Genomic DNA, 21,617 nt, shown 5'->3' on the forward strand with positions numbered 1-21,617 from the left:
GCTATGTCGGGTTCTGAGGAGGGGTTGGTCCAGGTTTCCGTGAGAAAGGCGATGTCAGGCGAGTGTGAAGTGATGAGGTCCCAGAGTTCTATGGCATTTTTGTGAAGGGAGCGGATGTTGAGGAGCAGGCAGTTGAGGTGGTTGTGGTGGGTGGCGTTGGTGTGGTGCGTGAGGGTGTTGTTGAGGGGTGTGTTCTGGTTGTGGGCTGGTGTGCTGCGGGGTTGGTTGGTGGGGGCAGGGTGGGTGAGACTTGTGTTGGGGTGTTGTGTTTGTTGAAGGTGGGGTTGCTATGGTTGGTGTGTGGTGTGAGGGATGAGGAGCAAGAGAAGTGACATGTGTGGCAGGTGAAGGGGCCATAAGTGTGTGTGGGGCTAGATGGGGTGCATGTGGGGTGGGGGCCTGGGTTGAGAGAGTGGAGGGTGAGGGGGGAGTAGGTGTGTCTGAGAGGGCCAGGGGGACTGGCCCTGGGCGTGGTCTTGGCATGGACGGGCGCAGACGGGCTTGCCTTTGGCTTGCCTTTGACGCATCAGCGGCGTAATCGCGCCGCGGCTGCCATAAGAGGAGGGGAGAGTGGGAGTGGCAGCTGGGAGGAGGGAGGGCTTGACGAATGAGAGGGCTGGGGGGTGGGGACGCAGGGAGCTCAGTGGCTGGAAAACCAGGCAAAAAAGACGGTGAGGAGGAGGGGGAGGCCGGAGGGGCCGCAGGGGACGCAGCGGCGGGGAAAACAGGCAAAGGACGGTGAGGAGGAGGGGGGAGGCGGGAGGGGCCGTAGGGGGAGCAGCGGCAGGAAAACCAGGCAAAAAAGACGGTGAGGAGGAGGGGGGAGGCGGGAGGAGCCGCAGGGGATGCAGCAGCGGGGAAAACAGGAGACAAAAATACGGAGTGGAGGTGGCGCGGATGGCGGAGTGGGGAGCGACCTGCCTGCAGAAGCAGGGTCAAATGTTGCTCCCTGTTATAGCGCTGCGGCTGCCATAAGAGGAGGGGAGGGTGGGAGTGGCAGCTGGGAGGAGGGAGGGCTTGTCGAATGAAAGGGCTGGGGGTGGGGCCGCAGGGGCGCAGCTGCGGGAAAACCAGGCAAAAAGGACAGTGAGGAGGAGGTGGGAGGCAGGAGGGGCCGCAGGGGACGCAGCAGCAGGGAAAACAGGCAAAGGACGGTGAGGAGGAGGGTGGAGGTGGGAGGGGCCGCAGGGGACACAGCGGCGGGGAAAACAGGAGACAAAAATACGGAGTGGAGGTGGCGCGGAGCGGGGAGAGACCTACCTGCAGAAGCAGGGTACAATTGTGTGAGGGAGACACAGTGGAGGGAACAGGGAATGGTGACTAAGATCTGCATACCGCACCCTGTGTGGCCCTGAAATCTGATGGTCCTGAGCCCAGGACCAGAGCTATAGAGCTTATCTGCAGAGAAGAGACAACCCTATTTTTCCCTGCTTGTTGATATACTACATTGTGGTCAAGTTGGCCATCAAGATCTGGACAGACTGACCACAAATGGGAAGAAGGAAGGCCTTAAGGGGCAATATATTGCCCACATTTACAACAGACTGTTATGCAGAATTTGATTTTCTGATGACCAGAGCCTGTGAACTCCAGTTCCTCCAGATGAACACTTGGCTATAGGGTGGAGGCATCTGTGATTTGTTTTGAGAAGAGGGTGAAATGTCTTCCCTTGAGAGAGGTTGATGCTCACACTCTACCACTGAGAATCTGCTGCAGTGTCCGTGGAGATCTTGGTGCAGTCTTATAGATCTCCATTGTTGAAATCAAAGCCTTCAGAGGCACTACTTGGTGGGTCCTTTTCTACTGGAAGATCCTTATGTGCCAGCTTGCATGGGTGACCAACAGGTGCAGGAGGCTAGCAGACCGAACAAGAGCAAGACCATCCGAACTAGAATGATCGCTTCATCCTGAAACTTCACCCACAGCCTGAATATTGTGAATCCTCTTAGGTAGTGGGAATGCTTAACTCAATGTGGTGTCCAGAACTGCCCCTGTGAACAAGATGCACTGAGAGGGGCCCAGGTGAGGTTTAGGCTTTTTGATTGAAAAGCCCAGGTTGAACAACAACTGAACGGTTTCTTGCACATGGTGAGACACAATCTCTGGCGAATGGCCTTAATGAGCCAGTTGTCGATGTATGGGAACAGTAGAATACCCGACCATTTGAGATGGGCCATGTGAGTAATGGGGTTGTTAGTTGAGTGGGTGTGAGCCTTTCTCAAGCAACAGCCAAAATACCTTTTCAAGATGAACCACAAAAGTCACTAAATTAAACTGTGGGTAACCCTCCAGTAGCTTGGCACAAAAGCAGTTGAGCAAAACTTAGAGGCAATGTGTAAATTATTTATGCAGCACACAAACTGTAAAAAGTGAAAACACAGCACAAGAAAAATTCCACACCAATTTAGAAAATAGAGGCAAATGTAATAAATTAAATGACACCAAAATGACAGAAATCAAATTAGTAGAACTTGAGATATACAATTTTAAAGGATTAGTTAAAAATAGTGCCTAAAAGCTGAAAGCGCCAAATGTGGTTTTCTGATTATGCCAGAATGCAACCAAAAGTCACAAGTTCAGGCTGACCCTGGTGGAGTGCGGGCCAGATACAGGGACCAGGTTAGACCCGCTGAGAAGTGTAACTTATGTTCTTCATGCAAGACACTGCATCGTGCTGCGTTATGCTGCATGCTTCTGATGAAGAACTTCGAAGGTCCTACATTGGGTTGCATCATCCTGCTTTGGATTTTATAGAGACTATGATTAGGCTGGTACAGCACCTTTAACTCCACTTTATAGGGTCCAGGTCTGTGGGGCACTACTGTGGAGGGTAGGGGGTCAGGACTCACTGCAAGCAGAGTCCAGGTGCAGAGTTCAAGAGCTTTAGAGCTTGTTATGTCCCTGTAACTCAGTACAGGGGGTCTGGCTCCTAGCCCATGGAGTCATTCTAGAGGTCCTGGGTTTCAGGTGAATATCCAGTCTTCCTTGCTTAGGCAGCAGGACAGTCCTTCTTGCAGCAGGGCAACAGGGCAGTCCTTCCAGCAGCAGGGTAAAAGAGCAGTCCTTCTTCTGAGACTTCCACGGCTCCAGAAATTATCTGAAAAGTAGGGCCTGATGGTCCAACATTTATACCTGCTGCCAGTTTATGAAGTGGGAGAAGCTTCTAGAGTCCCTCTGCCCCCCACAGATGTGACTAGAATTTATTTTCTTCCTGCCATGGCCCCAGATTTTCTGGGGTCACAATAGATTAGTGAAACCCTTTGTGAGTGTGTGGATGCAGCCATTTGAAGTTCAGTTGTGGTAGGTGACAGCTCCATCCCTCCATCCTGCTAAAAGTGGCCAATCCTGCCAATACCTGGTCACACTTTGTATCACTGTCTGACAGGAATACACATGGGCCATCTGCCAGCTACACCTAGTCATGTGACCCAGGCTGCAGGCACCAAACGGTGAGGAGAAGAAAACGCCAACTTTCTAAAAGTTACAAAAACACTTTGTCCCACCGAGTGACTTCTCTAGGTAAGGCAAGTAGATATGGTCTACCTTTCCTATATCTCAAAATAGGCCAACCAAATAGGCTTACTTACCTTAACATTGTGGAAAAGCAAAGGGAATGAGAAAAGAAAAATCACAACAAACATTACAACATAAAGAAACAACTATACACATTTAATTCCTAATTCATGCAAAAATTATATTTGAGACAAACATCTATGCATTTATACAATATATAAAGGTTGCTCTGAAATAAAACATTAATACTTAGAAAAAGAGAAGTGCTAATGTGCTTGTGAAGAGAGTTCAAAGCAAATTGTACAGAAGAGCAAATAATTAAGAATAAATTCAAACTGTTATTGAGCCTGTCTGACAGTTTTACTCTGTTACAACTTCATCTCTGATACACAAGATGGTAAACAGTACTGCCCAACAGTGAGGAACATAAGTCAGTCTAGGTCAAATGTAAAAATTGTTGATGTTTCTACCCAATATAGAGGAGGTCACTAGTAACCCTTACAGCTGGGTCTTTATCAGGACGACATAGAGCAACCTAAAAAGGGGAGAAACTATCAGTGTGTGAAATATGTGTATAACGGAAATTACGTCAATTTCCCCCCCAAATACTTCACCTGAAAAACTACTTTCACCAGTCTGCTGTCCTTTTTGTGGTTTAGGAAGTTCTGAGAGTAGCACCTCTGCCTGCATTTCTGCTCTGAAATTAAATCCATTGAGCACTTTAGGAGTAAATCTTGGATATCTTGTTAAAGGACATGTAGACAGTGTTGCAGGAGTACATGAAATTGGGTGAGGGAAGGGGAGCGGGTGTGTGCTGGAAGGGTGAAGAGTAGCCTCTTTCCACAATCTGAAAAAAACAAAGGTCTGAGGTAATGATCCTCAACATTTGCAGAAAGGAGGATACAGGTCCTCCAATTTGTAGAATCTATTGCAACATAGGGTAACTAGGGCTGCTTTCCTGTGGTAGCTGGAGAAGAGGAGAAGGAGAAAGAGAAGGAAGGAAGAGGAACGCCACGCTGTCTTCCTCTGCCACGTCCCCTGCACTGTCTGCAGAGGGGATTTGCATGTTGTTGTTGACACTCCTGTTATGGTAAATATTGTTTGCGCCCTCAAATGAGAAGCATCTACTGAAGCCTCAACATTTTTTAAATGTCCATAATCTCTAGTTGGGGATTGTCAACAAAGAGATCTAGTCCAAAATTGTGCCATCAGCAGGAGTAAAGTACAAGGTGCCAGATGAGGGGGCACTGTATGCCTCCTAAGGAATAGGACATTAGTCGCATGATGCCAGCTGGCACACCAGGTGGGAGCATGGTTCTATTAAAGATACTGAACATAGCATTGAGAAAAAGAGATTGATCAGTCCCAGGAGTTGGATACTCTGGGCACAGTCGATCACCTTGGGGTCGAGAAGTCGGCACCGTAGGAAGGATTGGAACAGGAGCTAGTGCCGGGTCAGATAGAGGCACATATGCCAGTTTGGTTAGAGGCAACAGCAAAGGCATGGAATTGATTTCATTGTGCTCCTAATCTGATATTGGCTGACATTGGCTTTCATGCCTTCTCTTTATTTGTGCTTGAAGATGGAGGAGAAGGTTATCTGGATCTCAGAGGAGACATTCAAGGGCCTTGCCAATCATACATCACTCTAGCCATGATTTTATTAGCTTCTTGCTCTTTAAGAGCTCTGGGATGCATCTTTTGGGGCAATTGACATGCATGAACTTCATGGGCAGATCACAGTCACCCGAGACAGATTTGATGAGGGTCCATGATGGACATCTGACACTCGCAGTCTTGACAAGGCTTGACAGGGCTTCAAACTGGACCTTTTCAGCTGTGACATCTGAAAAGAAAGCTGCACTTAAGTTGGAAGATAAAAGACAAATTGTTGATGACACAGCTTCCGGATCGCATCAGTGATACAGAATAAAGGGAATTGACATCAGCATACTGAAGGAAACACTTTGTCTCCAGTGACATCGTGTGGTGCAGCATTCAGAGCAGTAATGAAGGGGGTGCACCTTAACGGCATGGAAGAGTTATTGAAGAGTATCCAGATCCAGGCTGGCACCTGGGATATTCAAATGGTGAGGAATCTGCAGGTATCCATCAGAACTTCCTCTTAATATTGAGAAGAGAAGGACAAACATGCTACCTCTAGAGATTCCATTTTCCTTGATGTTAAAAGGGAATGGGACTATGGCCCTCATTACAACCCTGGCGGTCGGTGTTAAAGCGGCGGTAAGATCGCCAACAGGCCCGCGGTAAAAAAATGGAATCACGACCATGTCGGAACACTCCGACCGCCACGGCGGTACAAACAAACAGCATGGCGGCCACCGCCAACAGACAGGCGGAAGACAATGTACCGCCCACACTATTATGAGAGGCCAATCCGCCACCTTTTCTGGGGCGGATTCAAGGCGAACAAAAACACGGAGGAAACAGGACTTCGGAGGGGAAACACTCACCTCTACACAACCCACGAGGAACCAGGACGCCATGGAGCCAGAACTCCAAATCCTCCCTGCGATAGTATTCCTGCTCCTCTACCAGGAGCACGGAAGACAGCGGTGACGACCACGGTGAGTACTGCACCTACAACACAGGGGAGGGGGGAGGGAAAAGAGAGTGACACACACACGCAACATGCAACACCCCCACCCCCACCCTCACCCACAACAACACACACACCAATACATGCTGCAACAATAGATTTACACCCCCAACCCCCCCTGGAAGAACGCAATGAAAAAAAGGAAATGATTGTAACAATTGTAATCAATAAAAATCCATTAGTCATAACTTTAAATACAGTATAAACAATTATGTATACCAACTATACAAGTCCGGATAGTGCACCATTCAAAAGTCCGTGGACCACTGGGCCCAAAATGCATGGGCGAGGCCCACACTCGATACCAGACTGCAAATGGAGAGAACAATGCTAGGGCATCAGATCGAAATGAAACAGGCACCTCAGGGTGAAGGGAAGGGGGGGGGGGAACCTCAGCCGGATGAGTGCACGACGCCAGCTCCACGAGGGGGCTCCATGCCCATTGATGTATCCTGGGGAGTGCAAAGCCACAGTCTCTCAAGTCTCTACAGTGGGTGGTTTGCCCACTGCTTTATCCTGGGGAGTGCAAAGCCACAGTCTCTCAAGTCTCTCCAGTGGGTGGTTTGCCCACTGCTTTATCCTGGGGAGTGCAAAGCCACAGTCTCTCAAGTCTCTCCAGTGGGGTTAGTTGCCCACTGCTTTATCCTGGGGAGTGCAAAGCCACAATCTCTCAAGTCTCTCCAGTGGGTGGGCTGCCCATTGCTGCATCATGGGGAGTGCAAAGCCACAGTCTCTCAAGTCTTTTCAGTGGGTGGGTTGCCCACTGCTGCATCCTGGGGAGTGCAAAGCCACAGTCTCTCAGGTCTTTTCAGTGGGTGGGTTGCCCACTGCTTTATCCTGGGAAAGGCAAAGCCACAGTCTCTCAAGTGGATGCCTTTCTCCACTGGTTCTGGAGGGGGCTTGGTGCCCAGAGTGCTTCATCCTGCCAAGGACTGAGGTAGTGGATGCCTTTCTCCACTGGTTCTGGAGGGGGCTTGGTGCCCAGAGTGCTTCATCCTGCCAAGGACTGAGGTAGTGGATGTGACACTCCACTGGTTCTGGAGGGTGCTTTGTGCCCAGAGTGCTTCATCCTGCCAAGGACTGAGGTAGTGGATGCCTTTCTCCACTGGTTCTGGAGGGTGCTTTGTGCCCAGAGTGCTTCATCCTGCCAAGGACTGAGGTAGTGGATGCCTTTCTCCACTGGTTCTGGAGGGGGCTTTGTGCCAGAGTGCTTCAACCTGCCAAGGACAGAGGTAGTGGATGTGACATTCCACTGACGGTGGTGCAACATGCAAGCTGGCCAGGCTCCTAGAACTGACCACCAGCCTCGTACGATTGACCACTGGGGATGGCAGCCATGTCTGCGGTGGTGCCACTAGCTCAGGATGTCGCGGGGCCTCTGGTGGTGCTGGCGGCGGTGTCAGTAGCGGCGGTGCTGGTGGCGGCGTCAGTAGCGGTGGTGCTTGCGGCGGACTCTATGGTATCGGTGCTGGCAGCGGGCTCTGTGGCATCGGTGCATGCGGCGGGCTCTGTGGCATTGGTGCTGGCAGCGGGCTCTGTGGAAACAGTGCTGGCGGTGGTCTTTGTGGCGGCAGTGCTGGTGGCGGCCTCACTGACTGCGGTGCTGGCGGCGGTGTCAGTAGCTGCAGTGTCAGTAGCGGCGGTGCTGGTGGCGGGCTCACTGACTGCAGTGATGGTGAAGGGCTCAGTTTCTATGGTGCTGGTAAAGGGCTCAGTGTCTGTGGTGCTGGTGAAGGGCTCAGTGTCTGCGGTGCTGGCGGCGGTGTCTGTGGCGGCGGTGCAGGTGGCGGTGCCGGTGGCAGTCTTGTCCACCATGCAGGTTGGCGTTGACTTGGACCTGCCTTTGATCTTTTGGCCCTTCACCACCTTGGATGGCGGCGGAGCTGTCTACCCACTTTCTACTTTTGTTTTGCCTGAGCCCTTGGTGGCAGGTGTTTTCGCCGTCTCCCTCCAGGATGTGGGCAACTTTTTCTGTTATGGAGGTGAAGGAATGTCCTTGCCCTCGCTCCTTGGGACACTGGCAGCCCTGTTGCTTGGCGCACTCCAAAATCCCGCTATTGCTGGCACCACTGTGTCTGGTGATGTGGTGGCTGAGGTGCTGGGTTGGGACCTGGAAATGTGGGCCCTAGGGGACGGACGGGGGGGGAGGTGTAGGGAAGAGGTCAACATTTGATAGGAAAAGCTTTTTAGATACACTTGGATGGGTAGATGGAGGGGGTTTGGGAGTGGAGGAAGAGGTGGTGGATGTAGGAGGTATACGTTTGCTGACTTTGGGTGAAGGTGCATGGGCTGGAGGCTGTTGTGAGGTGGAGGGCTGTTGGGTGGGTGTGTGGCTGCGTTTGTGTACTTTGGGAGGAGGGCTCACAGACACACTGGGAGAGGACACAGGGGATGTGTGAATGGTAGTGGGGGTGGTGAGTGCACGTGAGCGCTGTGTGGTGATGGGCGTGCTGGTGATGGAGGTAGTGGCTGAGGATGTAGTGCATGCAGGTGTGAATGGAGACGAGACTGGGAGGGAGGAGGGAGACGTGGAGGAGGGGGACACCGTGGAGGCAGTGGATGTTGGTATGTGTGCATGGGTATGGTGCTTGTGTGAGTGCCTGTGGGATGTGTGGTGCTTATGTTTGCCTGAGCCACCCTTGTGTGTTGAGGTGTGTGCATGCTGGTCTGATGGTGTGCTTGGGATAGGCTGAGGTACAGGGGATTCGGTCTGGGTGGAAGAGGTTGGAGGTAGGAGGCTGGACACAGGGACAATGGCTGCCATCAGTGCAGAGGCCAGAGCCTGAAATGCTCGCTGTTGGGCTGCCTGGCCAGAATGAATGCCCTCCAGGTATACATCTGTTTGTTGCAAATGCCTCTCTATACCCTGGATGGCATTCAGAATGGTAGACTGCTCAACAGTGAGGGATTTCAGGAGGTCAATAGCCTCCTCACTGAGGGCAGCAGGGCTGACTGGGGCAGGGCCTGAGGTGCCTGGGGCGAAGGAGATGCCCACCCTCCTGGGTGAGCGGCCACGGGACACACGCTGAGGGGCTGCTGGGAGGGCGGTGCTGGTAGGGGGGTGGCGGCTGTACCTGTAGATGTGGTGGGCATAGAGGGGCCCGCCACCACAAGGGAGCTCCCATCAGAGGAGTCGGTGTCGCTGGTCTCTGCTCCTGTCCCCGCCGTGGAGCTCACCTCGCTCTCCATCCCACTGGTGACTTCAGACTCTGTTGTCTCGTCCTCCAGGGCCATGTGGGATGCAGCTCCCTCCTGCTCCGGTGGCACTGCTCCTCCACCTGATGATGCGAATGCACACAAGAACAGGGAGACCACAAAAAGAGGGGGGGGGAAGAAGAAAGACATGTTCAGTGCCTGCAATACCGCTACCATTGGTGGACACTACAGACACAGCAGGCCTCTACACTACACCATGCACTTAGAGTTCCCTAATTAATCACAGGGACATGGGGTACAAGGCCCAATTGCTGCACACATGGAAGTCACAGGAGCCTGACTAGGTGTAGATGGCTCTTACCACTGGTGGGGTTGGGGTGCCACATAGCCTGCCTCACAAAGGGTCCTTGCCTACAAAGCTAGCCCTGGCCTAGGGTAACCCACTGCCCACCTCCCCCACCCAGACACCTCCTAATGCACGCAGAGTCAGATGGATGTGACTGTACTCACCCCCTTGTGGCTGCTGTGATGCCCTCAAGCGCCCATCCAACTCCGGATACGTCACCGCCAGAATCCGGAACATCAGGGGGGGTCATGGTGCAACGGGCACCCATCCCACGTTGGGAGGCCCTCCCCAGCTGGGCCTCTGCCGTCTTCTTGCTCCAGCGGCGAATGTCCTCCCATCTTTTCCGGCAGTGGGTGCTCCGTCTGTGTTGGACCCCCAGGGTCCGGACGTCCTTGGTGATGGCACGCCAAATATCCTTCTTCTGGAGGGCGCTGACCTAGAGGAATAGTACAGGGTGAAAGGATGATGTTTAACCGTCCGGACCATCACAGTCTTGGCCCACGTTCCCACCCTTGCCCTGACGCACATACACTCACCGTCCGCTCATGCAGGCCTCAGTCCCCCCCCCTGTATCTTCCATCCACACCACTCCAAACAGGCATTGCCCATGCAGCATGCTCACAGTGTACTCACCTGTTTGTCTGGAGGACCGTAGAGTAGTGTATACTGGGGAAGGACCCCACTAACTTCTCCAACTCCTCCGAAGTGAAGGCAGGGGCCCTTTCCCCAGACACATGAGCCATTGTTGCTTCCAGACACAGGCCACAGCAGCACTTGCAGTGTATGTCCTCTCCTGTTGAAGGTCAGGTATCAAGTGATTGAACAGAGAGAAAATGGCAATCACGTCCGCGGCGGTGCATACCGTCACCGCCGGCGTACATCATCATTGGCTCCTGGGACCCATAGGGCCCAATGTTAACAAATGCAGGATTGCGCCGCGGTAGTTACCTCATATCCCCTTGTCCCACAGTACAGGTCAGGCAGCCACCATTTCAGGTGGCCACATGGCATTATTTTTAAATGTGTCACACATATCTAGGCCTTGTATACACACAGTGACAAGCACATAGCGGATTGACAAATGTGTGCAATAAATTCTTTTTTTACTACCTCAGTGTTGGCTGACTCTGTGCTCGCTGTTCTCGTCCATAGGGCACGTCCGCTGGGGCGGGTGAGGAGATGGCGGCATCTTCTGGTATACAGACCGCTGGTGGACCTGTCGACAAAGGAAGACAGACACATCATCATCACTTACAGACTTGATCGTGCCACTATCCAGGAACTGTGTGCCCAGTTGGGCCAGACCTGATGTCAGCTATCCTGAACCGGTCCCAGGATGCTTGTTTCCAGTCCAGGGAAGACCTGGCCTAGCAGTTCGGGCTGGACTGTTCCAATGGGGAACAGGGTCAAGACTGATTTGCATATGGCTTGGTCCAAACTGAAATGGCATGGGCAGCAAAAAAACGATGGATTGAGGCCCAGATCACTGTACTGGGAGTGAATGTTGGACAATGTTCAGCATTCCGTCCATCACTTGTTGTTTTTGCTTTGTCGCCCTAAGTGGGAAGGGTATGCCCAGACGTGGGTCCCGTGCTTCCCATGCCCCTGGATTCAAGCTAGCCTGGCTGAAGAGGGGGTGAAACCCCGAAACCGGTCCCAGGATGCTTGTTTCCAGTCCAGGGAAGACCTGGCTTAGCAGTTTGGTTTGGACTGTTCCCATGGGGAACAGGGTCAAGACTGATTTGCATATGGCTGGGTCCAAACTGGAATGGTATGGGCAGCAAAAAAACAATGGATTTAGGCCCAGATCACTGTACTGGGGGTTACTGTTTGACAATGTTCAGCATTCTGTCCATCACTTGTTGTTTTTGCTTTGTCGCCCTAAGTGGGAAGAGTATGCCCAGACGCGGGTCCCGTGCTTCCCATGCCACTGGATTCAAGCTAGCCTGGCTGATGAGGGGTGAAACCCCGAAACCGGTCCCAGGATGCATGTTTCCAGTCCAGGGAAGGCCTGGCCTAGCAGTTCTGGCTGGACTGTTCCCATGGGGAACAGGGTCAAGACTGATTTGCATATGGCTGGGTCCAAACTGGAATAGCATTGGCAGCAAAAAAATTGTGGATTTAGGCCCACATCACTGTACTGGGGGTGAATGTTTGACAATGTTCAGCATTCCATCCATCACTTGTTGTTTTAGCTATCTGCCATCCCACAGGAATCCCCCCTCTAGTGCAGGTCCTGTCAGTACTCCATTTCCTGGCAAGTGGGTCTTTTCAAACAACAGTGGCCATTGCATCAGGGATGTCCCAGCCTATGTTCTCAAACGTGTTGACCAGACTGTTGTCTGCCCTGCTGAAACATACGCGCAGCTACATCATTTTCCCTCAGGTGGAGGATTTTCCCACAGTGAAAGGTGACTTCTATGCCCTGGGACAAATCCCCAACATCATGGGTGCCATTGATGGGACACATGTGGCCTTGGTAGCCCCCGCGCAGGAGTGAACAGGTGTACAGAAACAGGAAGAGCTACCATTCAATGAATGTGCAGATGGTGTGTTTGGCCGACCAGTACATCTCCCATGTGAACGCCAAGCTTCCAGGCTCAGTGCAAGACGCTTACATTTTGAGGAGTAGCAGCATCCCTCATGTGATGGGGCAACTCCAGAGGCACAGTGTGTGGCTAATAGGTGAGGACAAGGACCCTATCTGGTGTGAATAGTTGTCTGGGGTTGTCCCTAAGGGTTAGTGTGTGTCTAACAGTTGTCCCTCGACATTTGCAAGTGACTCTGGGTACCCCAACCTGTCATGGCTACTGACCCCAGTGAGAAATCCCAGGACAAGGGCAGAGGAACGCTACAATGAGGCACATGGGGACGAACTAGGAGAGTGGTAGAAAGGACCTTCGGCTTCCTGAAGGCCAGGTTCCGGTGCCTCCATATGACAGGTGGTTACCTCTACTACTCACCAAAGAAGGTGTACCAGATCATCGTTGCCTGCTGTATGCTGCACAACCTGGCTTTGCGACAACAGGTGCCTTTTCTGCAGGAGGATGGTCCAGAAGGAGGTCTTGTGGCAGCTGTGGAGCCTGTGGACAGTGAAGAAGAGGAGGCAGAAAAAGAGGATATCGACAACAGAAACAATGTGATCCAGCAATACTTCCAGTGAGACACAGGTAAGAAGACATCACTGCCTCCTACATCTTATACAATTGTTAGACCTATCATATGTCTGTCACTTTCACCCAGTGTATGGACCCTGACCTGTCACTTTGCCTTTCCATTTCACAGATGTGGGTCCCACTGTGTGACCTCTGCTATGTTACCTCATGGAATAGAGCTATGTGACATAGGTATGTTGACAATACAATGGATATTGCTATTTTCGTTAGTTATAGCAAATACACATTTGTGAAAACACAGACTGACTCCAGATTGTTTTGTGATTCAAGGGTGTTTATTTAAGAGCAAATTAGTGGAGGGGGTTGGAAAATGGTATGGGGTGATGATGAACTGCCCACCACCTCCGCCGGCGCTAGTGGACAGGAGGCACCGCCACAGGACCACAACACCAGCCCCCCATCCCCTGCAGATGGAGAACCACCCCGCAAACGGTCCCTGAGATCCAGGACAAAGACAGAGAACTATGCCAAGACCCCCGCCAAGAAGTGAGACCACCCTGAATGTCATCCTTCTGTCCCACTCCGTCACCCTGTCGATCCTTAAACTGCCGTAGCTCCATTTCCTATGCCCCTTTGGACAATGCACCTGTGAGACTAATAACTGGACTCTGCCATGGACACTCCTCCACCATCCTCCCATGTTGTTAGTTGTGGGGGAGGAGGTGGGGGTCCACCGCCAGTCCTCTGAACTGCAATCTGGTGTTTTGAGACCACGGAACGCACCTTCCCCCGTAGGTCGTTCCACCTCTTCCTGATGTCTTCCCGTGTTCTTGGGTGCTGTCCCACTGCGTTGACCCTGTCTACGATTCTGCGCCATAGCTCCATCTTCCTAGCAATGGAGGTGTGCTGCACCTGTGATCCAAATAGCTGTGGCTCTACCCGGACAATTTCCTCCACCATGACCCTAAGCTCCTTCTCAGAGAACCTGGGGTGTCTTTGCGGTGCCATGGTGTGGTGTGGGTGATGTGTGAGGTGGTGTGTGTTGTGATGTGTGAGGGGATGTGTTTGTATGTGTTGTGTGAGGTGATGGTGTTGTGTGCCTGTGGATGCTAGTTTGTTGATGGTGGTGTCTCTCTCTCTGTGCTTCATTCTCAATTTTTGTCTTAGGGGGTTGTGGGTGATGTGGGTGTGTGTTTTATATTGTATTGAGTGTGTGGGTGTGGTGTGTGTATGTGTACCAGGTGTGTATATTTCGATTTGTCCAATGTGGTTGTGTTTTGTAAATATGTGTGTATTTTGAGCGCAGCAGTGTGTACCGCCAATGGAATACTGCGGTTGAAAGACTGCTGCGTGGATTCGTGGGTCATGATAGTGTGGGAATATTCCTGTTGGCGTGACGGTGTCGGTTTTGTTATCGCCAGTTTATCACTCACCTTTGGTGTGGTGGACTTGTGTGGGTGTCTAGATTTTGGCAGATTCCGGCCTGTGGGTCGTAATAGCTGTAGCGGATTTCCACAGCCGCAGCGGTGTGTTGGCGGTTTTCTGCACGGCGGTAAGCGGCATTTACCACCAATGTTGTAATGAGGGCCTATATCCCTAGCATGAAAAAATGTGTATGCTTTGTGGCAATGAATTTAAACCTAATTGGAATCTGTTTTTTCACTGCATAAATATGAAAGACCACCAGCAGGGGGTTCTGAAGAAACTCAGGTCTTAAACATGACCTATATGTGAGCATTTGAGTATTCTAATGAATGTTTTAGCAATCAATTGTTTCTTGCTGGCTGCTTGGCGCTTATGAAAAGCAGGTAAATAGAGAAGAACTTGAAGTTATTTAACACTTTCTATTGATCTATCCCACAATTACATTTTTGCAGTCCTGTAATTTTATTTAAGCAGCTTATTACATATTTTGTACTTTTTCATGCTCTGATAGTTATAGTATTTTCATCCTACCTATTATTTATTTTGTGTGGTTTTATGAACCTAAAATAAAAAAATGAATAAGGTATATTCCCCCACATTGACAGGAGGGGATGGAGTTCCACGGACCCTGTTGTGGTGAGGGAGAGGTCGTCGCTGGAAGATCTCTATCCGCACGGGTCGTTCCTTCCTCTGTTTGGCACGGGTGCGGTGGTATTTGTAGTCAGACTCCCACCCCTTCTTTTCCCTCCTCCTTCGTTCTCAAGCTTTGACGAGACATTAGTACATTTCCAAGGCTTTTTATAGCTTTTCTAATATGTAAGAAGCTTGATCTATTCATTATACCCAAGACTTTGAGGAAAGAAGGGCTACTTATTTTAGGCCCATAGTGGGTAGACAATTGTAAGCATTTCTCAACATTTTTATCTCAATTAAGTGCAATATAAAGGCTCCATGGGGCCCATCAAAGAAATTAACATGCAATCAGAGCGAGTGTGAGTTAACCAGCGTGTTACAGTGTCTTGTGTCTGGTGCTCTACAAAGAGTCGGTTACCTTCCTGACTTAATTTAAAGTATATGTTTAAAATGTTTTCTGAGGCACCACTAATTACAAAATCACTTCCTATGTTATAGAAGCAATTTAGTACATGAAATTAGAAAAAGGTTTTGAGCTTCTTGACTCATTCCACGTTAAGCCAACCAGGCCATTTTCTATATCACAATGCTTCATAGGAATCGATTCACATGCCAATATTGCATAATGTCGCATATTTTTGTGGGGAATAAAAACATATAAATCTGTAATATATATTGTGAGTCTACAGAATTGGCAAATTCAATTTATATACGTGATTACAACACAATTCTTTTCTTCTCATACTTTTGTGGTATTTTTTTTTACAGTGAATGCTGCAAATTTATGTGAAGAAGCATAATGGCATAATTGCAGTAATTTCACAAAACAGGTGTAATAGTGAGGGCTATGAAAAAGTTGTCTCTCACTTGCTGTGCTTAGCTCTTCTATCATGGCCTAATACGTTTTCCGGCATCTTTTCATACATAGTTTGGGATTCACTGGAAAGCCAGGATAAAATTTCGTTCACCTAGATATGTGAAATGTAACCTCTGTGAGGGTGAACACCCTACCTGTAATATCCAGTTCGCTTACATCTGAAATGCTTCTATACAATTTAAGACACAGCAGCATAGCCAACTTACCAGATATTTCATTTCAAGAGAGGTATTTATTGCCTCACCAAGAGATGAAAAAATTCAGGACCATGTTCACATTCCAGAGGGAAGAATATGGCAGTTCTGGCAGCAGGGAGAGAGGTATTCCCCTGAGGAACCTTCTGCACCAGAGGATGTTCCCCAGTGAAGAGACCCTCAACAGAGACATGCCCAGTTAAGACTGCCAATCTAAATATGTTTACTGATCTGTATGCCAATCCATGTTCAGACAAGATCGCCAAGAGGTTTAGGATGGTGACAATGTCTGCCCCAATGAGATCCAGGTTCCACTACAGGGACCAAACCAGCCATTTTGACCAAGCCAACCTATAGCGTTTGATGGTAGGTCAGCCCAAGCCTTTGACAGGAGTGATTGAGCATGGTTGGAAAGTCCCGGGACCATTCATCATTCCCTGTAATCATGAATGCCACAATGGAGAATGTGTTGTTTGGTATCATGTGATGCTGGTTCCCCAAGAAGGGTGGAAGGATTGAAAAAGGTTCATCAGGACTGGACACCAAACTTGAGATCTCCATATCGAGGTCACCACCACCAGTTCCGCCTGCTGTATCCTCACTTGCACTGCCAGGTGCATTATCAGCCTCAAGGCAAAGAAGTCAACTGTGAAGGGAGACCACCGAGTCACTATCTGGTCGAAGATGCCTGTCCTCATTTTACAGCTGCTTATGCCCTGCTTATGTCTTGTGTGCCAATTCACCACATTGTTGGAGGTTCCCAGGAGGTACTCTTCATTTGCAGATATTTGGTTGTCCAGGCAAAAGTCCCAGAAGTTGTTCACCAGATTTGTCAGGATCTCTGACGTAGTCCTGCCCAGGTGATTTATGTAGCACATCACTGCCACATTGTCCCTCTTCAGAATCCCGGCATTGTACCTTGCACTTGGTCCAGCACTGCACCACGAATGAGCCTGAAAGGAGTTCTAGATAGTTGATATGCAAGAGTTGTTCTTGAGCAGACCATTCTCCTCCTGTGGAGAATTCACCACACTGGGTGCTCTCTCCTACACAACTGGCATCTGACTCTATGATCAGATCTGGTTGGGATCTGAATATTGTCCTCCCATGACAGGCTTCATATGGGAGAGCCACCAGGTTATCTCCTACAAAGAAAAGAGTGCAATACCAAAATAAAGGATGAACTATAGGCCCTGTTGAACAAAGCTAGATACACTTAACTGATGGCTACTGGAGCAGCAAAGAAAGCTGGGGCAGAGAGAGGGAGAGACACAAGACTGTTGTTGCTATTTGGGACTGATGATTGGCTGAATGTTATTACTTGCGTTCACTGATGTTCATGGGAAAGCTACTTCCGATGTTAATGTTCAATGAAAGCTGCTGTAGAGTCGAATCAAAAGAAAGACAGACATAAACCTCTCTTTACTGCCCTTCTATACAATATAAATTTCACCAAGGCTAGAGAAAATCCTTTGAAAGGAGAAATCCTGGGCTACGAAAAATGAAGCAAATCAATTGTGCACTATTTTGGAGTTTAAAAAAAAGAACACCATGCTGTTGGGCCTTGCTTAGTTATATATTACACTTTTGCAATCTGGAGAGCAACATGTTTGCGCATTGTCCTTTTATATAAGTGCATGAGATATGTTCCAGCAGCTCAAAGATTTCAAAACAAACACAGCTAATGTGATAATAATGCTTACCTATGTCAACTGTTTCATAACTAATCGAATCACTCTCCAGTATGTGGGGATTCACAATCTCTACAGGATCTGTGAAAGGGAAATAAGCACACTTATAAGAAATGTAATATTAATTATTCTGCCCTTGCAGCAAATAACAGTTTAATTGTGACAAACGTAAATCCAGAAGGGTAGGATCCGTAACAGGCTTTAGGCTATCAACATAAGATACATTTGCATTCACGGGCTGGATCACAAAACATTTTGTGGACAGTGAGTACTGCAAGTCTCAGGTGACATACAGCTCAGTAGAGGGTCTAAACACGCCCTCCACTGAATCATGAAACAACAGCTTCTTTGATAGTATGGTCGAATCCAGGCCTCTGGCACACAGAATATACAAATATTTATTTTTGAATCACAGAGCGGAAATCTAACCTGAAGTGTAAATTAGACATGCCTACTGTTTTCAATAGAAAACAAGCTTCGCCAAAGTTAATAGGTCCCACTTTTTTCACCACTTTATTGCCAAAGCCAAAACCTCTGGCTGGTAACTGAAAATGCAAGTCAGGCCTGTTAGCTTGCTAATGCTTGCTTTTAAAGATCCCTCCAATCAGACATACGCACTTGCTGTAGGAGGCTGCTGTACCTTAGCTAGTTACTAGCTAACAGCCTCTCCCTCCTAGATGTTCCCAGAATTAAGGGAGTAAGAGGAGGGGGTCGATCATTTGCCTACAGGGCCGTTGTATTGTGGAATTCTCTCCTACTCAAGCTCCGGTCCAACAATAATCTGCTGAAGTTTAGAAAGCAATTAAAAACGTACCTGTTCCTATAGGGCCAGCTTAACATTATACAGTAATGGTGGTTTCTGAGTTTTTCTACAGCGCCTGGATGCCCATGAGTTGGGAGGGTGTTTGCGCTTTGCACGAGCATTTTAACAATACCAGAGGACTGTGGAGTCAGACACAAATAGATGCCTCCCTGAAATTCCGACACAAATCCTTTACAGGTGATGGTACTGTCAGGTGTCACTAGCAGCCCATGGAGTCAGAAACATATATTTTCTGTAGCACGCCCTAACACTTTGGGGCATATTTATACTCTGTTTGCGCCGGAATTGCGTCGTTTTTTTTGACGCAATTCCGATGCAAAACTAACTCCATATTTATACTTTGGCGTTAGACGCGTCTAGCACCAAAGTCCATGGAGTTTGTGTCATTTTTTAGCGTGGACACCTACTTTGCGTTAATGATATTTAAGGTAGGCGTTCCTGTCTAAAAAATTTACTCCGAGGCATGTGCGCCGTATTTACACTCCCGGGCAAAATTCACGCCCGGGAGTGGGCGGGTCAAAAAAAATGACGTACGGCCGCTTTTGCGCCGTTTTTTAGTGCCTGGACAAGGCAGGTGTTAAGGGACCTGTGGGCTCGGAAGGAGCCCAGAGGTGCCCTCCCTTGCCCCCAGGGACACCCCCTGTCACCCTTGCCCACCCTAGGAGGACACCCAAGGCTGGAGGGACCCATCCCAGGGACATTGAGGTAAGTTCCGGTAAGTATATATATATTTTTTTTTTGTGGCATAGGGGGGCCTGATTTGTGCCCCCCTACATGCCACTATGCCCAATGACAATGCCCAGGGGACATAAGTCCCTTGAGCATGGCCATTGGGCAAGGGGGCACGACTCCTGTCTTTGCTAAGACAGGAGTCATTTCTATGGGGGTTGGGAGTCGAAAAAAATGGCGCAAATCGGGTTGAGGCAAAAAATTTGCCTCAGCCTGACTTGCCCCATTTTTTGACGCCCAAGCTCCATATCCCCCTACGCCGGCGCTGCCTGGTGTACGTCGTTTTTTTCCACGCACACCAGGCAGCGCCGGCGGCTAATGCCGGCTTACGTCATTGATTAAATACGGCGCCTGCATGGCGCTTCAGAATGGCGTTAGCCGGCGCTAATTTTTTTGACGCAAAACTGCGTTAGCACAGTTTTGCGTCAAAAAGTATAAATATGGCCCTTTATTTGGCGCCAGAGTCAGAAACAATTTTTATCTGCAGTACCTTAGACTGAGTCAGACATAAACCCATGCTGTAATCTGGTTGCAGTGCTCTAGGTTGGTACTACAGGGCCCCCTAAGTTACACACAAATACATTCAGGAACATCGTGCGTTACAAATCCTTTTCTGTAGCAAACTTCAGTGCCATTGCTCTTTACTAGTGGTCTCTGGAGTCAGATACTAAACAAGTTGAAGCAGACTGCAGTACGTTAGGTCTTTACTAATAACTATGTCATTGATGGTTACTGAAAACAATCATTTTCATGGCCTTACATGTATTCAATATGCTCTAGAAGACGCCACACTCATATATTAAGATAATGGCAGCACGTGTAACCTGAAATTAAGTGGGACATGGAAAGGCTGTATAAAATAAGCTTCAAGAAAGAAAGGGGAAAATAACGAGATGTGCTGCAGTTGTGTTAAGTAATCCCTTTGGTAATAGGTCTACCAGAGTTAGATGCAAATTGTTTTCTATAACCAACTCCAATACCTCAGGTTTTTACTACAGGTCACTGGAATCAACTATATGGCCTTGCAGGAGTCGGGCTGCAATGCCTTAGGTTATAAATAGACTTTGCTGGAGTCAGAAACAACACTTTTCAAAGGATGCTGCCAGGAATGAGACACATTCTTTCCTGAAGCAGAATGCGGCATCTTAGGCTGTTACTAGATGCCTCAGACATGTCCTACTTTTAACTGTACTGCAGTACTTCATGCATGTACTCGAGGTCTCACAGGCGTCCAGTACTACGCCTATGATCTCAGGATACCAGAGAATTATGTATAGAGCATATGCCTTTAATTGTCTTTTGTTGAAGGTGGAACGAAAAAATGGCAAGGACTTAATTTGTTTTCAGCAGATTCAACCACAGAAAGGGTGTCACTTCAACATAATGATGCATATTCACTTTCTCAATTCTATTAATCTTTGATTTCTATATCCTAAATACCTATGTTAATGGTGAGGTATTATAATAGTAATTATGATGGGTCTACGTGCGTTTCTTTACATTCTGGAAGAAGCGTTTCTCATATTGTTAGCTAGTACCAACAGTTGCATGTAGAAACACTCATGCGGGACATAGAGACAAAGTGAGAGATCGAAACAAGGAGCATAGGGAGAAATGAAAATGGGGTTAAATCCATTCTGTAGCAGGCTCTCTGTAGTAAGACATAAATCATTTGCCGTAACAGTTTACAGCACACTAGGGGGCATATTTATACTCCGTTTGCGCCGAATTAGCGTCGTTTTTTTCGACGCAAATTCGGCGCAAAACTAACGCCATATTTATACTTTGGCGTTAGACGCGTCTAGCGCCAAAGTATGAGGAAAGAGCGTCATTTTTTTGTGTGAACGCCTTCCTTGCGTTAATGAGATGCAAGGTAGGCACTCCCGTCCAAAAAAATGACTGCGACACAAATGCGTCGTATTTATACTCCTGGGCAAAAATCACGCCCGGGAGTAGGCGGGGCAAAAAAACCCGCATTTGCGCCTCTTTTTAACGCCTGGGTCAGGGCAGGCGTTAAGGGACCTGTGGGCTCAAAATGAGCCCACAGCTGCCCTCCCATGCCCCCAGGGACCCCCCCTGCCACCCTTGCCCACCCCAGGAGGACACCCAAGGATGGAGGGACCCATCCCAGGGACATTCAGGTAAGTTCAGGTAAGTATAAATTTTTATTTTTTTTATATTTTTTTTTGGCATAAGGGGGCCTGATTTGTGCCCCCCTACATGCCTCAATGCCCAATGACCATGCCCAGGGGACATAAGTCCCCTGGGCATGGCCATTGGGCAAGGGGGCATGACTCCTGTCTTTACTAAGACAGGAGTCATGTAAATGGCGTCTGGGCGTCGTTAAAAATGGCGCAAATCGGGTGGAGGCGATTTTTTTGCGTCAACCTGACTTGCACCATTTTTAAGACGCCCTAACGCCATTTTCCCCAACGCCGGCGCTGCCTGGTGTACGTGGTTTTTTTCCACGCACACCAGGCAGCGCCGGTCTGCT

General features: G+C 49.1%; 1 protein-coding gene across 1 annotated transcript in view; it reads right to left on the reverse strand.

Annotated features, from left to right (window-relative positions):
* The window catches only part of LOC138249532 (interleukin-18 receptor 1-like), a 267,639-nt gene extending 249,988 nt beyond the window's left edge, over nucleotides 1–17,651 (reverse strand). Inside the window, exon 1 of the mRNA XM_069203482.1 lies at nucleotides 17,584–17,651. The gene's annotated coding sequence lies outside the window, so the exon portion shown is untranslated. The remainder of the gene's footprint in view (nucleotides 1–17,583) is intronic.
* Nucleotides 17,652–21,617: the final 3,966 nt, after the last annotated feature.

The sequence above is a fragment of the Pleurodeles waltl genome, chromosome 8 (assembly GCF_031143425.1).
Source record: "Pleurodeles waltl isolate 20211129_DDA chromosome 8, aPleWal1.hap1.20221129, whole genome shotgun sequence".
NCBI lineage: Eukaryota > Metazoa > Chordata > Amphibia > Caudata > Salamandridae > Pleurodeles > Pleurodeles waltl.